Genomic DNA, 7,500 nt, shown 5'->3' on the forward strand with positions numbered 1-7,500 from the left:
AAATATTCGATAGTGCGGAGCTCCGCCGTCAGAGGCCGTTCCAGTGCTTTTGGGTGGCTGGAAACACCCTCACGATGGTCTGATTATACTCTTAGGGGCCTCCCCTGTGTCGCCCTGGAGGTCACCCATTCAAAACATGCTCACCTATATACGTTTCGGAAAGTATTTTGGTGAACGCTCACTTTCTAAGCCTTTTAGCCTTCTTGACCCCCTAACTCCCCATATCTGGTTTACCTACTACAGCGCCCCTAACGACCAAAATCGGTACTGCATACCCCTGGTACCCCCGCCATTGAAAATGAATGGGGGAATTTTTTTAATTTCTCAATCCGGCCAGGAGGCCTCTTTTTCGGCCACGCTCGGCCGGCGAGCCGGTCCGCTCTTTACCCCTGGTACCCCCAGCCCTACCCCTGGTACCTCCCCCATTGAAAATGAATGGCGACCCCTGGTACCCCCAGCAACACCCCTGGTACCCTCAGCCTTACCCCTGGTACCCTCAGCTCAACCCCTGGTACCCCCAGCCTAACCCCTGGTACCCTCAGCGGCACCCCTGGTACCCTCAGCAACACCCCTGGTACCCCCAGCCAGCTTCGCCCCTGGTACCCTCAGCCTTACCCCTGGTACCCTCAGCCCAACCCCTGGTACCCTCAGCCCAACCCCTGGTACCCCCAGCCAGCTTCGCCCCTGGTACCCTCAGCCTTACCCCTGGTACCCCCAGCCTTACCCCTGGTACCTCCAGCCTAACCCCTGGTACCTCCAGCCTTACCCCTGGTACCTCCAGCCTTACCCCTGGTACCTCCAGCCTTACCCCTGGTACCTCCAGCCGTACCCCTGGTACCCTCAGCCTTACCCCTGGTACCCTCAGCCTTACCCCTGGTACCCTCAGCCTTACCCCTGGTACCCTCAGCCGCACCCCTGGTACCCTCAGCGGCACCCCTGGTACCCTCAGCCTTACCCCTGGTACCCTCAGCCGCACCCCTGGTACCCTCAGCGGCACCCCTGGTACCCTCAGCCTTACCCCTGGTACCCTCAGCCGCACCCCTGGTACCCTCAGCGGCACCCCTGGTACCCTCAGCGGCACCCCTGGTACCCTCAGCCGTACCCCTGGTACCCTCAGCCGAACCCCTGGTACCCTCAGCGGCACCCCTGGTACCCTCAGCGGCACCCCTGGTACCCTCAGCGGCACCCCTGGTACCCTCAGCCGTACCCCTGGTACCCTCATCGGCACCCCTGGTACCCTCAGCGGCACCCCTGGTACCCTCAGCGGCACCCCTGGTACCCTCAGCTGCACCCCTGGTACCCTCAGCGGCACCCCTGGTACCCTCAGCGGCACCCCTGGTACCTCCGCCATTGAAAATGAATGGGCGGCCTTCCCACCTGCCGTCAGCCGCCCGGAGGGGGAAATAGAAAATATTCGAAAGTGCGGAGCTCCGCCGTCAGAGGCCGGCTTTTCGCCCGGGGTATCCGCCCCGGGGCGCCTCTCGGGCGACCTTCCCAACTGCCGTCGGCCGCCCGGAGGGGGAAATAGAAAATATTCGAAAGTGCGGAGCTCCGCCGTCAGAGGCCGGCTTTTCGCCCGAGGTATCCGCCCCGGGGCGCCTCTCGGGCGGCCTTCCCAACTGCCGTCGGCCGCCCGGAGGGGGAAATAGAAAATATTCGAAAGTGCGGAGCTCCGCCGTCAGAGGCCGGCTTTTCGCCCGAGGTATCCGCCCCGGGCGCCTCTCGGGCGGCCTTCCCAACTGCCGTCGGCCGCCCGGAGGGGGAAATAGAAAATATTCGAAAGTGCGGAGCTCCGCCGTCAGAGGCCGGCTTTTCGCCCGAGGTATCCGCCCCGGGCGCCTCTCGGGCGGCCTTCCCAACTGCCGTCGGCCGCCCGGAGGGGGAAATAGAAAATATTCGAAAGTGCGGAGCTCCGCCGTCAGAGGCCGGCTTTTCGCCCGAGGTATCCGCCCCGGGCGCCTCTCGGGCGGCCTTCCCAACTGCCGTCGGCCGCCCGGAGGGGGAAATAGAAAATATTCGAAAGTGCGGAGCTCCGCCGTCAGAGGCCGGCTTTTCGCCCGAGGTATCCGCCCCGGGCGCCTCTCGGGCGGCCTTCCCAACTGCCGTCGGCCGCCCGGAGGGGGAGATAGAAAATATTCGAAAGTGCGGAGCTCCGCCGTCAGAGGCCGGCTTTTCGCCCGAGGTATCCGCCCCGGGCGCCTCTCGGGCGGCCTTCCCAACTGCCGTCGACCGCCCGGAGGGGGAAATAGAAAATATTCGAAAGTGCGGAGCTCCGCCGTCAGAGGCCGGCTTTTCGCCCGAGGTATCCGCCCCGGGCGCCTCTCGGGCGGCCTTCCCAACTGCCGTCGACCGCCCGGAGGGGGAGATAGAAAATATTCGAAAGTGCGGAGCTCCGCCGTCAGAGGCCGGCTCCACGCTTCATTCATCCGACCGAGACGCCTCTCCGCCGGCCACACTCGGCTGCGGGGCCGGCCCGCTCTCCGCCATTGAAAATGAATGGGGGGCATTTTCTCATGCTTTCAATCCGCCTAAGAGGCATCTTTCCCGGCCAACTTTGTGCCCCTGGTACCTCCAGCATCGAGAAAGCATGGTGACTCGTCCGACACATGCCCCCCTATATACGTTTCGGAAAGTATTTTGGTGAACGGTCACTTTCTAAGCCTTTCGCCTTCTTGACCCCCTAACTCCGCATATCTGGTTTACCTACTACAGCGCCCCTAACGACCAAAATCGGTACTGCTACCCCTGGTACCCCCGCCATTGAAAATGAATGGGGGAATTTTTTTAATCCCCCAGGCCGGCCAGGAGGCCCCTTTCCCGGCCAAACTCGCACGCTGGGCCGGCCCGCTCTTTACCCCTGGTACCCCCGCCATTGAAAATGAATGGGGGAATTTTTTTCAATCTCCCAGGCCGGCCAGGAGGGCTCTTTCCCGGCCACACTCGCACGCCGGGCCGGCCCGCTCTTTACCCCTGGTACCCCCAGCTCTACCCCTGGTACCCCCGCCATTGAAAATGAATGGGGGAATTTTTTCAATCTCCCAATCCGACCAAGAGGCCTCTTTTCCGGCCAAACTCGCACGCCGGGCCGGCCCGCTCTTTACCCCTGGTACCCCCAGCTCTACCCCTGGTACCCCCGCCATTGAAAATGAATGGGGGAATTTTTTCAATCTCCCAATCCGACCAAGAGGCCTCTTTTCCGGACAAACTCGCACGCCGGGCCGGCCCGCTCTTTACCCCTGGTACCCCCAGCTCTACCCCTGGTACCCCCGCCATTGAAAATGAATGGGGGAATTTTTTCAATCTCCCACGCCGGCCAAGAGGCCTTTTTCCCGGGCACGCACGCTCGCCGGGCCGGCCCGCTATTATTAAACTCTCACCCCTGCAAGGAGGCCTTTTTCCCGGGCACGCACGCTCGCGGGGCCGGCCCGCTATTATTAAACTCTCACGCCGGCCAAGAGGCCTTTTTCCCGGGCACGCACGCTCGCCGGGCCGGCCCGCTATTATTAAACTCTCACGCCTGCAAGGAGGCCTTTTTCCCGGGCACGCACGCTCGCCGGGCCGGCCCGCTATTATTGAACTCTCACGCCTGCAAGGAGGCCTTTTTCCCGGGCACGCACGCTCGCGGAGCCGGCCCGCTATTATTAAACTCTCACGCCTGCAAGGAGGCCTTTTTCCCGGGCACGCACGCTCGCCGGGCCGGCCCGCTATTATTAAACTCTCACGCCTGCAAGGAGGCCTTTTTCCCGGGCACGCACGCTCGCCGGGCCGGCCCGCTATTATTAAACTCTCACGCCTGCAAGGAGGCCTTTTTCCCGGGCACGCACGCTCGCCGGGCCGGCCCGCTATTATTAAACTCTCACGCCTGCAAGGAGGCCTTTTTCCCGGGCACGCACGCTCGCCGGGCCGGCCCGCTATTATTAAACTCTCACGCCGGCCAAGAGGCCCTTTTCCCGGGCACGCACGCTCGATGAGCCGGCCCGCTATTATTAAACTCTCACGCCGGCCAAGAGGCCCTTTTCCCGGGCACGCACGCTCGATGAGCCGGCCCGCTATTATTAAACTCTCACGCCTGCAAGGAGGCCTTTTTCCCGGGCACGCACGCTCGCCGGGCCGGCCCGCTATTATTAAACTCTCACGCCTGCAAGGAGGCCTTTTTCCCGGGCACGCACGCTCGCCGGGCCGGCCCGCTATTATTAAACTCTCACGCCGGCCAAGAGGCCCTTTTCCCGGGCACGCACGCTCGATGAGCCGGCCCGCTATTATTAAACTCTCACGCCGGCCAAGAGGCCCTTTTCCCGGGCACGCACGCTCGATGAGCCGGCCCGCTATTATTAAACTCTCACGCCGGCCAAGAGGCCTTTTTCCCGGCCACGCACGCTCGCGGAGCCGGCCCGCTATTATTAAACTCTCACGCCTGCAAGGAGGCCTTTTTCCCGGGCACGCACGCTCGCCGGGCCGGCCCGCTATTATTAAACTCTCACGCCTGCAAGGAGGCCTTTTTCCCGGGCACGCACGCTCGCCGGGCCGGCCCGCTATTATTAAACTCTCACGCCTGCAAGGAGGCCTTTTTCCCGGGCACGCACGCTCGCCGGGCCGGCCCGCTATTATTAAACTCTCACGCCGGCCAAGAGGCCCTTTTCCCGGGCACGCACGCTCGATGAGCCGGCCCGCTATTATTAAACTCTCACGCCGGCCAAGAGGCCCTTTTCCCGGGCACGCACGCTCGATGAGCCGGCCCGCTATTATTAAACTCTCACGCCGGCCAAGAGGCCTTTTTCCCGGCCACGCACGCTCGCGGAGCCGGCCCGCTATTATTAAACTCTCACGCCTGCAAGGAGGCCTTTTTCCCGGGCACGCACGCTCGCCGGGCCGGCCCGCTATTATTAAACTCTCACGCCGGCCAAGAGGCCCTTTTCCCGGGCACGCACGCTCGATGAGCCGGCCCGCTATTATTAAACTCTCACGCCGGCCAAGAGGCCCTTTTCCCGGGCACGCACGCTCGCCGAGCCGGCCCGCTATTATTAAACTCTCAGGCCCGCTATTATTAAACTCTCACGCCGGCCAAGAGGCCCTTTTCCCGGGCACGCACGCTCGATGAGCCGGCCCGCTATTATTAAACTCTCACGCCGGCCAAGAGGCCCTTTTCCCGGGCACGCACGCTCGATGAGCCGGCCCGCTATTATTAAACTCTCACGCCTGCAAGGAGGCCTTTTTCCCGGGCACGCACGCTCGCTGAGCCGGCCCGCTATTATTAAACTCTCACGCCGGCCAAGAGGCCCTTTTCCCGGGCACGCACGCTCGCCGAGCCAGCCCGCTATTATTAAACTCTCACGCCGGCCAAGAGGCCTTTTTCCCGGCCACGCACGCTCGCCGAGCCGGCCCGCTATTATTAAACTCTCACGCCGGCCAGGAGGCATTTTTCCCGGGCACGCACGCTCGCCGTGCAGGCCCGCCATTTGCCTACCACACCGCCGTCTGGCGGACACCAAGCGGTACCGCCGACCCCTCCCGTTGAAAATGAATGGGGGATTTTTTTTCAATCCCCCAAGCCGGCCAAGAGGCCTTTTTCCCGGGCACGCACGCTCGATGAGCCGGCCCGCTATTATTAAACTCTTACGCCTGCAAGGAGGCCTTTTTCCCGGGCACGCACGCTCGCCGAGCCGGCCCGCTATTATTAAACTCTCACGCCTGCAAGGAGGCCTTTTTCCCGGGCACGCACGCTCGATGAGCCGGCCCGCTATTATTAAACTCTCACGCCGGCCAGGAGGCATTTTTCCCGGGCACGCACGCTCGCCGTGCAGGCCCGCCATTTGCCTACCACACCGCCGTCTGGCGGACACCACGCGGTACCGCCGACCCCTCCCGTTGAAAATGAATGGGGGATTTTTTTTTACAATCCCCCAAGCCGGCCAAGAGGCCTTTTTCCCGGGCACGCACGCTCGATGAGCCGGCCCGCTATTATTAAACTCTCACGCCGGCCAAGAGGCCCTTTTCCCGGGCACGCACGCTCGATGAGCCGGCCCGCTATTATTAAACGCTCACGCCTGCAAGGAGGCCTTTTTCCCGGGCACGCACGCTCGCAGAGCCGGCCCGCTATTATTAAACTCTCACGCCGGCCAGGAGGCCTTTTTCCCGGGCACGCACGCTCGCCGTGCAGGCCCGCCATTTGCCTACCACACCGCCGTCTGGCGGACACCAAGCGGTACCGCCGACCCCTCCCGTTGAAAATGAATGGGGGATTTTTTTTTCAATCCCCCAAGCCGGCCAAGAGGCCTTTTTCCCGGGCACGCACGCTCGATGAGCCGGCCCGCTATTATTAAACTCTCACGCCGGCCAAGAGGCCCTTTTCCCGGGCACGCACGCTCGATGAGCCGGCCCGCTATTATTAAACGCTCACGCCTGCAAGGAGGCCTTTTTCCCGGGCACGCACGCTCGCCGGGCCGGCCCGCTATTATTAAACTCTCACGCCGGCCAAGAGGCCTTTTTCCCGGGCACGCACGCTCTCCGGGCCGGCCCGCTATTATTAAACTCTCACGCCTGCAAGGAGGCCTTTTTCCCGGGCACGCACGCTCGCCGTGCAGGCCCGCCATTTGCCTACCACACCGCCGTCTGGCGGACACCAAGCGGTACCGCCGACCCCTCCCGTTGAAAATGAATGGGGGATTTTTTTTCAATCCCCCAAGCCGGCCAAGAGGCCTTTTTCCCGGGCACGCACGCTCGCCGGGCCGGCCCGCTATTATTAAACGCTCAGGCCGGCCAAGAGGCCCTTTTCCCGGGCACGCACGCTCGCCGGGCCGGCCCGCTATTATTAAACTCTCACCCCTGCAAGGAGGCCTTTTTCCCGGGCACGCACGCTCGCGGGGCCGGCCCGCTATTATTAAACTCTCACGCCGGCCAAGAGGCCTTTTTCCCGGGCACGCACGCTCGCCGAGCCGGCCCGCTATTATTAAACTCTCACGCCTGCAAGGAGGCCCTTTTCCCGGGCACGCACGCTCGATGAGCCGGCCCGCTATTATTAAACTCTCACGCCTGCAAGGAGGCCTTTTTCCCGGGCACGCACGCTCGCGGGGCCGGCCCGCTATTATTAAACGCTCAGGCCGGCCAAGAGGCCCTTTTCCCGGGCACGCACGCTCGATGAGCCGGCCCGCTATTATTAAACGCTCAGGCCGGCCAAGAGGCCCTTTTCCCGGGCACGCACGCTCGCAGAGCCGGCCCGCTATTATTAAACTCTCACGCCTGCAAGGAGGCCCTTTTCCCGGGCACGCACGCTCGATGAGCCGGCCCGCTATTATTAAACTCTCACGCCTGCAAGGAGGCCTTTTTCCCGGGCACGCACGCTCGCCGGGCCGGCCCGCTATTATTAAACTCTCACGCCGGCCAAGAGGCCTTTTTCCCGTGCACGCACGCTCGCCGAGCCGGCCCGCTATTATTAAACTCTCACGCCTGCAAGGAGGCCTTTTTCCCGGGCACGCACGCTCGCCGGGCCGGCCCGCTATTATT

This window comes from Hippocampus guttulatus, chromosome 21 (genome assembly GCF_054856545.1).
Source record: "Hippocampus guttulatus isolate MCC_2025c chromosome 21, RoL_Hgut_1.0, whole genome shotgun sequence".
Lineage (NCBI taxonomy): Eukaryota > Metazoa > Chordata > Actinopteri > Syngnathiformes > Syngnathidae > Hippocampus > Hippocampus guttulatus.